Source organism: Mobula hypostoma, chromosome 4, assembly GCF_963921235.1.
Source record: "Mobula hypostoma chromosome 4, sMobHyp1.1, whole genome shotgun sequence".
NCBI classification, from domain to species: Eukaryota; Metazoa; Chordata; class Chondrichthyes; order Myliobatiformes; family Myliobatidae; genus Mobula; species Mobula hypostoma.
Window position 1 is genome coordinate 19,091,320 of NC_086100.1, and position 17,426 is coordinate 19,108,745.

At 43.6% G+C, this 17,426-nt stretch overlaps 1 protein-coding gene across 2 annotated transcripts in view; it reads right to left on the reverse strand.

Moving 5' to 3' along the window:
• The window catches only part of rnf13 (ring finger protein 13), a 273,999-nt gene that overhangs the window by 246,758 nt on the left and 9,815 nt on the right, over nt 1-17,426 (reverse strand). Inside the window, exon 2 of one of the 2 annotated variants that reach the window (XM_063045369.1) lies at nt 6,121-6,745. The exons of the other annotated variant lie outside the window; for it this stretch is intronic. The gene's annotated coding sequence lies outside the window, so the exon portion shown is untranslated. The remainder of the gene's footprint in view (nt 1-6,120; nt 6,746-17,426) is intronic. 2 annotated transcript variants of the gene reach the window in all.

A 17,426-nucleotide genomic window follows, 5' to 3' on the forward strand; every position in this document is an offset into this window, starting at 1 on the left:
GCTGGTAGTGGACTACAGGAGGAATGGAAATAGGCTAGCCCCTATTGACATCAATGGATCTGAGGTTGAGAGTGTGAACAGCTTTAAGCTCCTCAGCATACACATCACCAAGGATCTCACATGGTCTGTAGAAACAGGCCGTGTGGTGAAAAAGGCACAAAAGTGCCTCTTTCACCTCAGGTGATTGAAGAAGTTTGGTATGGGGCCCCAAATCCCAAGAACTTTCTAGAGGGGCACAATTGAGAGCATCCTGACTGGCTGCATCACTGCTTGGTATGGGAACTGTACCTCCCTCAATCGCAGGACTCTGCAGAGAGTGGTACGGAAAGCCCAGTGCATCTGCAGATGTGAACTTCCCACTATTCAGGACATTTACAAAGACTGGTGTGTAAAAAGGGCCCGAAAGATTATTGGGGACCCAAGTCACCCCAACCACAAACTGTTCCAACTGTTACCATCCAGGAAATGGTACCGCAGCATAAAAGCCAGGACCAACAGGTTCCAGGACAGCTTCTTCAACCAGGTCATCAGACTGATTAATTCATGTTGACAACTATTTCTATGTTATACTGACTGTCCTGTTGTACATGCTATTTATTATAAATTACTACAAATTGCACATTGCATCTTTAGACGAGACATAACGTAAAGATTCTTACTCCTCATGTATATGAAGGATGCAAGTAATAAAGTCAATTCAACACTGCAAGTCTGTGTCTTTATTGAGGCTTTGCTGCACACTTGAGTGCTCGGTAGGGGGTACCGATGCTTTTTTGCTGGTGGGGGTGGGGTTGGGTCATTGTCTTGCTGCTGCTTGTGCATGGCAGGGGGGAGCTGTGGGAGAGGCTTTAGGGTTCTAACGTTTAACTCGCATTCATTCTTTGGGGTACTCTTGTTTTTGTGGATGTTTGCAAAGAGAAAGAATTTCAGGATGTATTTCTGATATTCTGATACATACATTTCTGATATTAAATGTACCTATTAATCTGTTGATTCAGAACATGGAACACCACAAAACAGATCAGCCCCTTCGGCCCACAAAGACAGGCCATGTGAAACTAATTAAATGTGTAATCAAATGCCTATTATACTAATCCCTTCTGCCTATACAATCTCCTTATTTTTCCATTTCATACACATTCATGTGCCTATCTCTTGACCTGCCCCCATTATCCGCCACCATCCCGGGCAACATTCCAGGCACCCAACACTCTCTGTAAATAAAAAGCAACTTGCTCCAATAACTTCCAAGCACCCCCTCTCACCTTAAATGCATGCCCTCTGCTATTAGACATTTCAACCCTGGGAGAAAGATGGTGGCTATCTAGTATATCTATGCTTCTCATAAACTTACAAAATTCTATCAGCTCTCTCTTTTGCCTCCGTATTTCTGAGACAGTTTGCCCAACCTAATTTTATAGCACCTACCCTCTAATCGAAGCAATATCATAGAAACATAGAAACATAGAAAATAGGTGCAGGAGTAGGCCATTCGGCCCTTCGAGCCTGCACCGCCATTTATTATGATCATGGCTGATCATCCAACTCAGAACCCAGCCTTCCCTCCATACCCCCTGACCCCTGTAGCCACAAGGGCCATATCTAACTTCCTTTTAAACATAGCCAATGAACTGGCCTCAACAGTTTGCTGTGGCAGAGAATTCCACAGATTCACCACTCTCTGTGTGAAGAAGTTTTTCCTAACCTCGGTCCTAAAAGGCTTCCCCTCTATCCTCAAACTGTGACCCCTCGTTCTAGACCTCCCCAACATCGGGAACAATCTTCCTGCATCTAGCCTGTCCAATCCCTTTAGGATCTTATACGTTTCAATCAGATCCCCCCTCAATCTTCTAAATTCCAACGAGTACAAGCCCAGTTCATCCAGTCTTTCTTCATATGAAAGACCTGCCATCCCAGGAATCAATCTGGTGAACCTTCTTTGTACTCCCTCTATGGCAAAGATGTCTTTCCTCAGATTAGGGGACCAAAACTGCACACAATACTCCAGGTGTGGTCTCACCAAGGCCTTGTACAACTGCAGTAGTACCTCCCTGCTCCTGTACTCGAATCCTCTCGCTATAAATGCCAGCATACCGTTCGCCTTTTTCACCGCCTGCTGTACCTGCATGCCCACTTTCAATGACTGGTGTATAATGACACCCAGGTCTCGTTGCACCTCCCCTTTTCCTAATCGGCCACCATTCAGATAATAATCTGTTTTCCTATTTTTGCCACCAAAGTGGATAACTTCACATTTATCCCGGTAAACATCTTCAGTACCCTCTCTAAAACCTCCACATCCTTCTGATAATGGAGCCACCAGAACTAAATACATGCTCCAGATGACACCTAACTAGAGTTAATAAAGCTGCAACATAACTTTTTGACTCTTGAACTCAATTCCTTGACTAATTACATTAAGAACACCATACACCTTCGCTACTATCCCATCAACATGTGCAGCCACTTTCAGGGAGGTATTATCCTATTACAGGGGCACATTCCTTTATCCAAAATTCTGAAATCCAAAAAGCTCTGAAAACCGAAGTTTTTTTTCGCGAACAGCTGACGTCACTTAGGTGTGACGTGGCAACACTAGCAGAGGCCACCAGACGTCAGTTGTGGCTCAGCGCTCGTACTGGTTACACGTGTTCGCTGATATTTTGTGTTCACTGTTGACTCTGAGGCTGCTTAACAAGATAAGAGCCCATGGAATTACAGGAAAGTTACATACGTGGATAGAGCGTTGGCTGATTGGCAGGAAACAGAGAGTGGGAATAAAGGGATCCTACTCTGGTTGGCTGCCGGTTACCAGTGGTGTTCCACAGGGATCAGTGTTGGGGCCGCTTCTGTTTACATTGTACATCAACAATTTGGATTATGGAATAGAGGGCTTTGTGGCTAAGTTTGCTGACGATATGAAGATAGGTGGAGGGGCCGGTAGTGCTGAGGAAACGGAGAGTCTGCAGAGAGACTTGGATAGATTGGAAGAATGGGCAGAGAAGTGGCAAATGAAGTACAATGTTGGACAGCGTATGGTTATGCACTTTGGCAGAAAAAATAAACGGGCAGACTATTATTTAAATGGGGAAAGAATTCAAAGTTCTGAGATGCAACGGGACTTGGGAGTCCTCGTACAGGATTCCCTTAAAGTTAACCTCCAGGTTGAGTCGGTAGTGAAGAAGGCGAATGCAATGTTGGCATTCATTTCTAGAGGAATAGAGTATAGGAGCAGGGATGTGATGTTGAGGCTCTATAAGGCGCTGGTGAGGCCTCACTTGGAGTACTGTGGGCAGTTTTGGTCTCCTTATTTAAGAAAGGATGTGCTGACGTTGGAGAGGGTACAGAGAAGATTCACTAGAATGATTCCGGGAATGAGAGAGTTAACATATGAGGAACGTTTGTCTGCTCTTGGACTGTATTCCTTGGAGTTTAGAAGAATGAGGGGAGACCTCATAGAAACATTTTGAATGTTAAAAGGCATGGACAGAGTGGATGTGGCAAAGTTGTTTCCCATGATGGGGGAGTCTAGTACGAGAGGGCATGACTTCAGGATTGAAGGGCGCCCTTTCAGAACAGAAATGCGAAGAAATTTTTTTGTCAGAGGGTGGTGAATCTATGGAATTTGTTGCCACGGGCAGCAGTGGAGGCCAAGTCATTGGGTGTCTTTAAGGCAGAGATTGATAGGTATCTGAGTAGCCAGGGATCAAAGGTTATGGTGAGAAGGCGGGGCAGTGGGACTAAATAGGATAAAATGGATCAGCTCATGATAAAATGGCAGAGCAGACTCGATGGGCCGAATGGCCTACTTCTGCTCCTTTGTCTTATGGTCTTATGGACTCTGTGTTAAATTTCACTGTGAAAATGTCAAAAAGAGCTGCAGATACCCCTATAGGTAACAATCAGAAAAACAGAAGGCAGCGTCTATCTTTATCAATAATGCAGAAAGTGGAGTTATTGCAGAAGCTTGATCGTGGTTTGTCTGTGCGGTGTCTTACTGAAGAAAACAGTATCGGAACTACCACTGTATATGATTTAAATAAACAGAAAGACAAGTTACTGAAGTTTTATAGTGACAGTATCGTTCTACATTTATTCCAATAAGTCATTTACCACGTGTTTGATTCGGTTCATTTGAAGCTGTATATTTTTACGTTCTATTGAATGTTTTTGTTGGAAATAAAATTTCTTCTTGTTATTATTCCCTAAACAACAGTATAACAATTATTTACATAGCATTTACATTGTATTAGGTATTATAAGTAATCTAAAGATGATTTAAAGCAGTGGTCCCCAACCTTTTTTGCACTGCGGACCAGTTTCATATTGACAAAATTCTTGTGGACCGGCTGATCGGGGGGGGGGGGGCCGTGGGTAGGGTTGCCGTGGGTAGGGTTGCCAACGGACAAGAGTAGCAGTCAAATACATTGGGTTTACCCCGAGAAAGACTACAATGACCATGAAGCCTTGCATGGGCACCAGTGCGCATGTGTGACTTGTGCATGCGTGCTCGTGCCGATTATTTCTCTACAAATCGTTTTGGCGATTCTGTTCGTGGGGGGGGGTGTTAATCACGACTGGAATATCAGTGATAAGCGGCTAATACACTCAATTTCGTTTTTAAAAGGGTTTATCTAACGAATTTAATATTAAACACACAGCGTATATTTTCCTCGCATGAATATAGCAATAAGTCAATTATCAGGGGAGGACAGGGAAGCTTGAAGTAAGTGTTGAACGAACTTCCAGTAGAAGTGGCAGAAGAAGGTTTGATATTATCATTTAAAGTTAAATTGGATAGGTATATGGACAGGAAAGGAATGGAGGGTTATGGGCTGAGTGCAGGTCGGTGGGGAGAGGTGAAAGTAGCGTTCGGCACAACTAGAAGGGTAGAGATGGCCTGTTTCCGTGCTGTAATTGTTATATAGTTATACAAGTCAACAGCATCATAACATTTTAAGTAACGTTTGGATATTAAACACACAGCACATATTTTCCCCGTATGAACATATAAAATCATTGCAATGCATCAATATCACTGAATCAGTGGGAGCCCTGGGCTCAAGACGGTCCTATCGAGGGGTGATGGGAGACAGCGATACTCGAACGGGGTTCCTTATGTCCAATCTATTCCGCAATTTAGTTTTTGTTACATTCATCGCAGAGATATGTTGGAAATGGAAGCAACGTTTTCGGTGCTTCCGTGGCTATCTCAGGATATTGAGCCTTGACTTTGATCCAGAATGCCGGCAGAGATGTTATGTCAAACATACCCTTCAGCCCACCGTCATTTGCAAGTTTGAGGAGTTGACCTCCTTCCCGTGCTGACATGGACGACGCACGCGTAATGACCTCGCGTGCGTAATAGCTCAACAGTGGGCGTGACAGGGAATGAGGGAAAGGTGCAGCTGACTCATATCGCCAATCATATTGTTTCCTCGCGGCCCGGTAGTGCATGCTCTGCGGCCCGGTACCGGTCCGTGGCCCTGTGGTTGGGGACCGCTGATTTAAAGTATATGGGAGGATGTGCACAGGTTTGGTGCACCGCTGGGTCTTAAAGTCCGCCGCAATGAGACAGGTTAAATAAGGGACTTGAGCATACGTTTTTTGGTGTGGGGGGGGGGTGGTCTGAAATCCAAAAAATTCTGGATTCCAAAATGCAACTGGCTCCAAGGATTTTGGTTAAAGGATTGTGAACCTGTAATACCCAAATTTTATTTCAACATTTTTCTTTACATTTTTACATACTATACTAAATTTTTCAGTGAATTTAAAGGGAGTGGGAAAATTACAGGCCTTCAAGGCCCTAACTTCCACTATAATCCTATCCACATCCATCCCCAGTTTTGCCATCTCAGCTTAGGTTATTCTGGTCTCATTCCAGACTAATGATTCAGCCAAATACCAGATCACTAAGATTTCCCTTGCTGGTTTATCTGTGTTTTACTCTACTGAACTGTATTTTATACATGTCAAATTAACTCTTTGTATTTACTAGTGAAAAGTTTCTCATCTCGCCTACCAATGTATTTTACTGGAAAATTTTGTAAATGTCAATTTTTCTTTTTTTTAAATGTAGTAGAGAAAACAATCACACGTTATTCCGATTTATTTTCCTACCTTCAACACCAAGTAGTCCTCAACTTCTTGAGCTCCCTTTCATGCATTTGCTGAGATCAGTATTCTTTCAGCTTTGACTAGTACTCAAGACCAATCAGCTGTCTGTCATTGCACAACACTGTGAAGATGTAATCTGCTGTGCTACTGTGCACTTCCTCCATCAGCATATCCAGTACTCATAATAAAACATCATAGAGAGTAAGCACAAGGTACATTTATCTTGCAAACTCCAAACCAAATCAGTGACAAGTTAAATGACCTGTTTATTAAATGGCAAACAAAGTTTGCAGTGCAATATTTTTCCATATATTGAAATGAACCCATTTTTTCCAGAAGTTGTTGGGTGTTTTTACAATGTAAAAACTAGGATCCGCTTGGTGTATATATCCCAAGGTTCCTTGTTATAGCTGTGTGGAGAAGGAGACTCCATATCATTCTGCCTTGGTTGTATCATGTGGATAGCTGGGACGCAAAATCCATGATCGACCACGACCAATGGAGGGTCTCTGTCACTGCATCCCAGCCACCTTCTTGAGTAACGATGAGCTACATCAACATCATCCATTGTATCGTTGGGGTTTAGATTTCCAACTTCAAAGCTTTTCTGCACAATCTAGTAAATGTTCTTCCAGGGGGAAAAAAAAATCAATACAGTTAAATCTGACTGCAACTCCCCCCAAAATCCCATAATAAATCAGCTTAATTAAGCAACAATATATCAAAAGCAAGGTTGGTATTTTAGTAGGCATCAAGTACCTCCATTGTTGACATTTCAGAAGGACCTATTCCAATGTAATAATAATCCCCAAGACTCCCAGAAATATTTTGAGTCTTATATTTAAGGTGGTGAGAATCTTGGGAAGTTCTTAGGTGATAAAATAAACAGAAGTAGTAGTTCCTAATGGAGCAACTGTTTGCATGCTATATGGTCTACAGTTACAAGTTGTACTGTTACCCTGGAGACAAAAACAAAATCTAGGTTTGCAAAGAGCTGAGGTTAAAATTGATGGCTAGAATTTAGATACGATCACAGAGGGTCCATTCTCTGCAAATAAGAAATGAGAACTAGGCCACCATCTCACAGCTCCAATGACCTCTCAGTGGAGGGTCTTCTTACTCTTCCTATGACTGTGGGTTTCCCAAGGCTACTCTAGCTTCCTCCCACATCTCAAAGTTGGGCTTGCTGGTAAATTAACAGAGGAAAGAGAAACTGGTAGGTGATAGGTGTAAACTGATGGAGGAGCAACGATGGGTAGATGGAATCAGGGCAGAAAGGGAGGTGGGACAGAGATACCCACATATTCGAACCAATTGCTCTCTCATCACCTTCCTTATTAGATTCCATAATCTGGAGCCCTTTGTTATCACTACATATGATCTCTCAGTCTCCACTGCCATTTCCACCCCCACCTTCCTCCACCAGGCTCCATCTGCCCATCAACCATTCCTTACCTGGGTCCACCAAGCACATGCTAACTCCTGCCCTTTGTACCAGCTATCAACCCTCTAAACTCTCAGTTCTGCTGCAGGGTCTCGACCCAAAATATCAACTATTCTTTGACCTCCACAGATGCAGCCTGACCCTCAGAATTCCTCCAACAGCTTGTCTGGTTGCTCCAGAAACCCAGCTTCTGCAGTCTCTGGTCTCCAACGAACAAGTGGGTTATTTTATACAATGAAAGAGAGTTTATTGAAAACCTTGTACAGTAACTTTTAAAGAAAAATGGCCAAATGTGAGAATTTTGCCAAGTTTGAGAGTGATGTCATTCAGTATGAAATTAGAATCTAAAATCTTACAGGAAGCTATAGAAACATAGAAAATAGGTGCAGGAGTAGGCCATTCGGCCTTTCGAGCCTGCACCGCCATTTATTATGATCATGGCTGATCATCCAACTCAGAACCCCACCCCAGCCTTCCCTCCATACCCCCTGACCCCCGTAGCCACAAGGGCCATATCTAACTCCCTCTTAAATATAGCCAATGAACTGGCCTCAACTGTTTCCTGTGGCAGAGAATTCCACAGATTCACCACTCTCTGTGTGAAGAAGTTTTTCCTAATCTCAGTCCTAAAAGGCTTCCCCTCTATCCTCAAACTGTGGGCCCTCGTTCTGGACTTCCCCAACATCGGGAACAATCTTCCTGCGTCTAGCCTGTCCAATCCCTTTAGGATTTTATACATTTGTACCTGAAGGTACAAGAAGTAAGATGGTAGAGGTTAAAATGGAAAATACAACATAAAGGTTGGCAGCAGATGGGCAATGACTAAAATATTAAATATACAAATTACAAAAACAAAACGGAAGCACGGATATTGACCAGTAATGGCAGCTAGCACATTGACAAAGATTTCAGGGTTCCAGTGACTATGACTGGGCATACACATTTATTATGCTTAGCAGCCAACAGAGGTGCAGTTAAATCACAATTATAAAATAACATGCAAAATAAAATTACTGTGGAGAATGACCACACTGGTTCAAGCTGACAGGAAAGCAATAGGAAATTTCTTAGTAGTTTTGAAAACTTCATGATCTTTTGTTTCAGTATAAAGTCGGAGCTTTGGTTGCCTTGATTCCTACTTCCTGACAACTAGACTGGCAATTCGAGAATTTATTGCAAAATGCTTCCTTTACTATCATGAGTTTTGAGTCATCACCATTTCACTCATCATGCTTATTCTCAGTATTGCAACGTTAAAGAATTTCCAAATCTAATTCATACGATCCAATGTGGAATTTCTGAGATACAGCATGGAACAGACCCTTCCAGCCCTTCAAGTCGCACCACCCAGCAATCCCCCAATTTAACACTAGCCTAATTACAGGACAAGTTACAATGACCAAATAACCTACCAACTGGTACGCCTTTGGACTGCAGGAGGAAGCCGGCGCACCCAGAGGAAAGCTACCCAGTCAAGGGGAAGAACATACAAACTCCTTAGAAGCAGTGGCAGGAACTGAACCCAAGTCACAGATACTGTAAAGCGTCGTGCTAACCACTACGCCACAGTGCCCCCTAATTTATTTATGTGATAATTACTTATGGAATGATTGCTGGTACCAGATGGGATGGTTTGAGTATCTCAGAAACTTATCTCCTGGGATTTTCATGCACAGCAGTCTCTCAAGTTTACAGAGAATTATACAAAAAACAAAAATCATCCAATGAGTGGCAGTCCTTTGGGCAAAAATGCCTTTTTAATGAGGTCAGAGGAGAATGGCCAGACTACTAGTTCAAGCTGAGAGGAAGACAACAGTAACTTAAACATGTGTTTCAATAGTAGTATGCAGAAGAGCACCTCTGAATGCACAACACTTCAAATCTTGAAATGGATGGGCTACAACAGAAGATGGATGGGCTACAGGAGGTACTTAATGAAGTGGTCACTGAGTACATACAATTTCCAAAATCACATGCTCTATGTACACTTGCTATTTCTAACAGCGCTCTCTCTCATTACATTAAGTCACCTTGTAAGCTACAGTCTTCCCCATTTATAGAAAAGTAAATCACTGATGTTAACAATTTGTTTCTGGTTGGAAACTGGTTCATCTCTGATCTATCTTCTGCAACCACGTACTTCGGTGGTCAGATGTCAACTCCGACACTCTGCTCTGTTGTGGTGCAACTTTTCATCCTGTCCAATGAGGGCATACAAGTTACGATTCATTTATATAATCACATGTGCACAGAAACTTTGGTTCCTAAGGTTGTCATAGCTGAGGGTGGTAGTGGAGATAAGTTCCCACTACCTATAAAATGCTCCAAATGGCGTGCGACTCTGACAGCCTCTGACAACCAAGTCCAACTCTTGGCCTTCATGTGTGGCTTAGCTACTAGGCCCGGTAGAACTATTACCACTGACAAAAGAACGGGCAAAGGCAGCCCACTGACGCCTCAAAACCAGCTGCTTCAGATACATGGGGCCCATCACCCTTGGACAGCAGCCCACCTAGGAGAAGGAAAACTCAGATTTTAAACCTCCATTGCCTTGCAGCCATACCCACCCATGAGAAAGGTTTCTTCAGGAGTAAACCCCAGGATGAAATCTGGAGCCAGGGTCCCTCAAGCAGTTTGATGCTGTTTACAACTTTACTTTGGCAACCTCTGCAATGACACTGGTGCACTTGCCCTTCCCTTGGACTGCATCAGTGACATGGAGAGGGGAAACCCGCTGCATGGGCAACAACCGGTGCTTCAAATCTTCCTGCCCAAGCTTGCACCCTGAACAGGACACAGTCTTCCAGAGGTGCAATCCCATGATCCCTTGGGATCAACAGCTGCCTACTACTACATCGAAACATACAGCGAAATGCATCATTTGTGTCAACAACCAACACACCCAAGGCAGCATGCAAGTGTTGAAACACATTCCAGTGCCAACCTAGCGTGGTCACAATGCTCAGAACAAAACAAACTCCTATCCCAACCACTCACCCCTCACACACAGTCAGGGCTCCAGCCCCATGGCAGGCCACCCTCAGGCCTCCAGTCCCTGGCCCTAGACTCTCAGACATCAGGCCTCCAACCACTAGTCCTTGGCCTGGGTTCAGAGTCTTCCTTTGGGTATTTATCTCAATTCCAAATGCCAGCAGACCAGAGTATTCCACAATTCCACTGTACTTACTCCACGTAATAAACACTGCTGCACTTCTCTAAGCCAATCAAGAGAATATATTATCCCAATTATTCCAAGTTCCATGCACCAGCAATTTCTTTCTAGAATTTTCTAGCTTTCAAATATTGTATGGAGCAGATCGTTCAAACTGCACAGATTCTACTTCATCTGTCATAACATTGCAGTACTTTTTCGAATTAAACAATTAAAAATGAAAACATTCCACATTCTGTGCACCTGCTGAATATTTCACCTACTGAATATTCTGCGTGCAAGTACAGTTCAAGGAGATACTACATGGAGTTGAACTAGAAAAGATCTAAAGTATGTAGAATGCCACAGACCTTAAAGCACAATTACCCCTGCCTTGCATTCTGTTGATCTGGTAATATTGTGCAACATTCTGCTTTCTACCTGCAGCACCCATGCTACAGCAATTTAGGCAATTAGTAGGAAAAATAAATTTGCTGTTTGTTGCTGCATGCAGACTGTTTTCTAAGACAGACCCCCCCACCCTTTGCTTGTACTGCCATTGAAAGTGGTAGTTTTGCATACATGCATTTCCTAATTTTACCCAATTTCTTTAGCCTTATTCTCAGAGATACTGCATAATTGTATAATGAATTCAGCCCCTTGCACTCTTCCATTCTTGAAAACCTTAGTATCACTTCCCTCACTTTCTCCATATTTCCTTAATAGACGTAATCTTGTTACCAAATATAACCTGCGATAAAACAGATAATATCTGTCTTTATTAATTATAATTGATACAAAAATCTCAAAGATTCTCAGTTTCAAACTAGTTCTTTAGCTTAGATCTCCTTGGAATCTACTGAATATTGAAAGGCCTACATAGAGTGGACATGGAGAGGATGCTTTCAATAGTAGGAGAGTCTAGCCCAGAGGGAATTAATTTAACTTGAGAGGCAAGTTTTTTTTAAAAAATGGAGTGGTGGGTGCAAGGAATGCGCTGCCTGGGGTGGTGGTAGAGGCAGATACATCACGGACTTCTAAGAGATGTTTAGAAAGACACATGAGAGAAATGAAGAATACAGATATTGTGTACGCAGAAGGGATTAGTTTAGCTGGCTATTTGATTACTAATTTATTTGGTTCAGCACAACATTGTGGGCCAAAGGGCCTGTTCCTGTACTGTACCGTTCTATGTTCCATAAGCATAAAAATAAAATAAATATAAAAGCAATCCTGTAAAACACAATGTAAGTTGAGTGCGTCCATATATACATGGGATTAGCTCACAAAAATTACATTTTGTGAGTAATTAATGCAGAAAACCAGGTAATTGCAAAGGGTTCACAAACGTTTTCTTGCAACTGTGCATAGGTGCAGGAGTATCTGAACATAAGGTGACTCTTACAGAAAAGCTAAAGTGGCTGATGTAGATGTCTTGATGGTAAGAGGTGGGAGGTGTTGATCAGCTTGAGTTTTTGATTCACCATTTTGATTTTGTTGGCTACATGAACAACCCATGTTCCAAGTCTACACCAGTACTACTCCCCAACTCTTCCTACGCTACATCAGTGACTGCATTGATGCTGCTTCCTGCACCCATGCTGATCTCATTGACTTCATCAACTTTGCCTCCAGCTTTCAACCTGCCCTCAACTTCATTTGGTCCATTTCTGACACCTCCCTTCCCTTTCCCAATCTCCATCTCTGGAGGCAGTCTACCTACTGATATCTTTTATAACCCCACGGGTTCTCACAGCTACCTGGACTATACCTCTTCCTAGCCTGTCACTTGTAAAAAAGTGTCATTCCCTTCTCTCAGTTCCTCCCATCTCTGCCGCATCTGCTGTTAGGATGAGGCTTTTCATTCCGGAACTACTGAGATGTCCTCTTCCTTCAAAGAAAGAAGCTTCCCTTCCTCCACCATCAATATTGCCCTCACCCACATCTCTTCCATATCATACACACCAGCCCTCACTCCATCCTCCCACTGCCACACCAGGGATAGGGTTCCTCTTGTTCTCACCTACCACCCCACTAACCTCCACATCCAGTTTATAACTCTCTGCAACTTCTGCCACCTCTAACGGAATCCCACCGCCAAGCACATCTTTCCCTCCCCTCTCCTTACTTTCTGCTCGCTACACGATCCCCTTGTCCACTCGTCCCTCCCCACTGATCTCCCTCCTGATACTTACCCTTGCAAGCAGAACAAGTGCCACACCTGCCCCTACACCTCCTCCCTCGTACCATTCAGGATCCAAAACAGTCCTTCCAGGTGAGACGACATCTCACCTGCGTGTCTGTTGGGGTCATATACTGTCATTCGGTGCTCCTGGTGTGGCGTCCGACATAGACTGGGAAACCACTTTGCCAAGCTCCTACATCCTATCTGCCAGAAGAAGTAAAATCTCACAGTAGTTACTCATTTCAACTCTACATGCCAGTCCATGGCTTCCCCTACTGCTGCAATGAGGCCACACTCAGGTTGGAGGAGAAACACCTTATATTCCGTCTGGGTAGCCTCCAAACTGATGGCATGAACGTCAATTTCTCAAACTTCTGGTAATTGCCCCCTTCCTTCACTGTTCTCCATTCCCGTTTCTCCTTCTCACCTCATCTCCTTACCTGCCCATCAGCTCCCTCTGGTGCTCCGCCCCTTTCCAATTCTTCTATGGTCTTCTATCCTCTATCAAATTCCCCTTCCTCCAGCCCTTTATCTCCTTCACCAACTTCCCAGCTCTTTACTTCCCTCGACCCATTTTTACCTATCACTTTGTACTTCTTCCTCCCCTCCTCCACCTTCTTCTCTTTCTATTAGTCCTGATTAAGGGTGTTGGTCCGAAACATTGAGTCTTTACTCTTTTTATATACATACTGCCTGCCCTACCGAGTTCCTCCAGCGTTTTGTGTAACTGCTTTTGAGTCTGGTGGTCTTGGCTTGGATGCTACATCACATCCTCACTTATGGGAATGGAACAAACAGTCCATGAGCAGGGTGGGTGGGATCGTTCACGATATTGCTGGCCTTTTCCAGCACCTTTCTGTGTACATGTCCTTGATGGAGGGTAGGCTGGTACTGGTGATGTGTCCAGTTTTAACTACCTATTGTAGAGCCTCCTGTTTGCCACAATAGAGTTTCTGTACCATAGAGGGATGCAACATGCTAGGATGTTCTCAACTGTGCATTGATTAATGTGCAAACAATCTCTTTTTAACCTCCTCAGAAGGCAGACACATTGGTGGGCTTTCTTGACAGTGGAGGATATGTTCTGGGACCACGAGGTTGTGCGAGATGTGCATTCCCTTGAGTTTGAAACTGCTCGCACATTTCACTGCTGCACCACTGATGTGAAGAGGGGTGTGAATAGTCCTGAAGTCAATAACAATCTCCTTTGTCTGGTTGACACTTTGCCCTTTTTGTTCCGTAGATTGCTATATCACTTGTTATTCAAAGTATCACAATGAGATACTTGACATAGCTCTGGCTGCTACAGACTTACATCACAGAATTATACACCATGGAAATAGTCCCTTCAGTCCAACTGGTCCATACTGACCAAGATGCCCATCTAAGCTAGTCTCATTTGCTGACTCCTGGCCCATATCCCTCTAAACCTTTCCTATCCATGTGTAACAAGCCTATTCCATAAACTATACCATAAACCTTTCTTGAGTGTTGCCAACGGACCTGAATTGCACTGGAAATCCCACATACACTGGGAACGTGGTTGCCCAATACGAGTGCAGAACTTCAGTTTGCCCACACAACTCTTTCTGGCCGAAACACTTCCACACGTCTCTGTCCGCAGCCCAATGTCCCCTTCTACCCACAAAGGATTCTAGTGCCACGTAACAAAGTAGCTTTCAACAGTGAGCACACCAACCCCCAATTTAAGCCTCTGGGGCTGAGAGCATATGCTCAATGATCGAAACTCCCAAGCCCTCTAGAGCAAAGAATACCACGGATTCACTGCCTCCTGAGTATAGCTTCTCATATCCAAGTCCTTATTTCAAGACTCGGAACCTTGGTACATCGCTCTGGGGCACTGATATTAGAGAGAGCTTGATGTGCAAGTCACAACTTAATGAAAATCACAGGTGGTAAAGGGAATGCATGGTAAACTTGTCTTCGTCAGTCAGGGTGTTGAGTATAAAATTTGGCAAATCATGTTGTAGCTGTTTAAAAGCTATATATATGCCAACTTTGGAGTATTGTGTGTGGTTCTGGTTTTCACACGATAGGAAGGATGTGGAGAATCTGGAGATGATGCAAAAGAGGTTTATCATGATGTTCCTTGGACTTGAGAGCATTATCTACGAGGAAGAGTTGGACAATCTTAGGTTGTTTTCTGTGGAGTGCAAGACGTTAAAACAACCTGACAGAAGTATATAAAATTGAGAGTGGCATAGATGTGTCTTTATTCCCTAGGGTGGAAAGATCAAATACTAGAGGGCATAGATTTAAGGCAAGGGGTAAATTTTAAAGGAGATGCATGATAAGTGGTAAGTGCCTGAAATGCCTCACCAGAGGAAAAGGTAGAAGAATCAAGAGTGAAGTATTTCGTCAGGCAGGAAATAGAGAAACAGAGAAGTAGGAAATGTGCAAGTAGATGGAATAGGGTTTATATTAGCATTCTAGTTAGCACGGACATGGTGGGCTGAAGGGCGTATTCCTGTGGCGTACTGTTCTGTTCCTATCTTTCTTCAGCCAAGTAAAACACTTCCCTTGCATCCGGCACGTCAAACCCCATGAAACTCACAAAATAATTAATTGGATAGCCACTCATTGATTTAAACTCTAGAGAGTACATTCCAAGCTTGCTCAATCGCTCTTCACACAGAAAGCATCCCTAGTATGCAAAGGAGACCACATAAGCTAGAATCTGACACTCAGCAGATCAAGACCCACTAGGTCCGGCTTATACATTTTGGCTCTCCTCAAATGCTGCTTAACCTGCTGAGAATTTTTTTTGTTTTGTTTTGTCATCTCTAGATCAAACCAGTAAATCTTTGCTGCACTTGTTCTAGCACAAGGAGATCAGTAATGCAAGTATGGTCTCACCTAGGCCCGAGGCATTTACAGTAGGATTTCCCCATTCCTGTATTCAACTATTCTCTCAGAATAGAAACAAATATATCATTTGCCTTGCTAATAGCTTGCTGCATGGTGGCTTTCAGTTACACCTAGATCTATGTTACATACATACACACCCATATACCTATCCAAATTTCATTTGTCCAAGTTTGCTGAGGATACTAATCTAGCTGGGATTGTAAGTGATTAAGGTGTAAAGGGACTCAGAGCACTGAGTACCAACACCTTGTACAACTTCAATATAACCTCCCAAGATGTTGGCGAGGCTGTATTTGGTATGCAGTTCTGGTGACCTACCTATAGGAAAGGTATCAATAAGCTTCAGTAAAGAGTAAAGAGGTTGCCAGGACTTGAGGACCCGAGTTACAAAGAAAGGTTGAATAGGTTAGGATTGAATTCCCTGGAGCATAAGAGTTTGAGGGGAGATAAGACACAAGGGTAAAATTAGGCCATTCTGCCAATCAAGTCTGCCAATCCATCATGGTTGATTTAATATTCCTCTCAACCCCATAATCCTTGAGTGGATGTGCTGGGGGCATAGCTTCAACGCCAACATAACACGTCCACCACGCTCAGCAGAACACACAACACACAAACCAGAACATATCAAGTGACAGAACAACAACAGCAAAACCAAACCCCATTTCTCCCTCCCACCCACCTACGGTCCTCTAACCCCAGGACGGGTCATCTTTTCAGCCTGCAGTGGACTCGGGACATGGCAAATCTGCATCTCACACCTTTAATTCACCTTACTGATGACACCTGGTTAAGACGGCAGGCCTATATGTAAAGAGTCACGGTGCAATGACCAGCTCTGGCCAGTAGGAAGCAGCGTTAAGTGCATTCACCCCATTCTAACTAAGCAAGTCTGGAATCAAGTGCTGGGTGGTGACCCCCACCTCGCCCCCCCAAGAGACCTTACCTCATCACATCTATTCCCACTGCGAGGCAACTCCCAGCCTCCTGCAGGTTGGTGCTGAGATACCATGATGAGTCAGGGTCAAAATGTCCAAAATAGAAGGTATGCATTTAAAGTGGGGGCAGGGGGATGTATCTTTACAAATACAAAGTGGGGGTGCCTGGAACAGGTTGCCAGGGGTGGTGACAGACGCAAATATATGGATGTGCAGAGAATGGAGGGATCTGGATATAGTGTAGGCAGAAGGGATTTTTTTGGCAACCCACCCATTTTACCCTAGCCTAATCACAGGCAATTTAAGATGACCAATTAACCTACTAACTGGTACATCTTTGGACTATGGGAGAAAACTGGAGCACCTAGAGGAAACCCACATAGTTCCTGGGAAGGAACATACAAACTCCTTACAGACGGTGCAGGAATTGAACTTTGGAACTCCCAAAGCTATAATAGTGTTGCACTAACCACTATGCTGCCCTGAAGCCCTCTAGTTTAATTAGCACAGCCCAACATGCTGGGTTGAGAGCCTGTTCCTGGGCTGTACTGTTCGGCATTCTACACACCTCCCTGCATACTTCATCACACAGATTTTACAAGACCAAAAAATGGCAAAGCGACTGAAGAGGCAGACATATTGACCAGAGTATACCAGGAAATTTGATACAGGTATACAAAATTATGAGGGGTAACAGAGTAA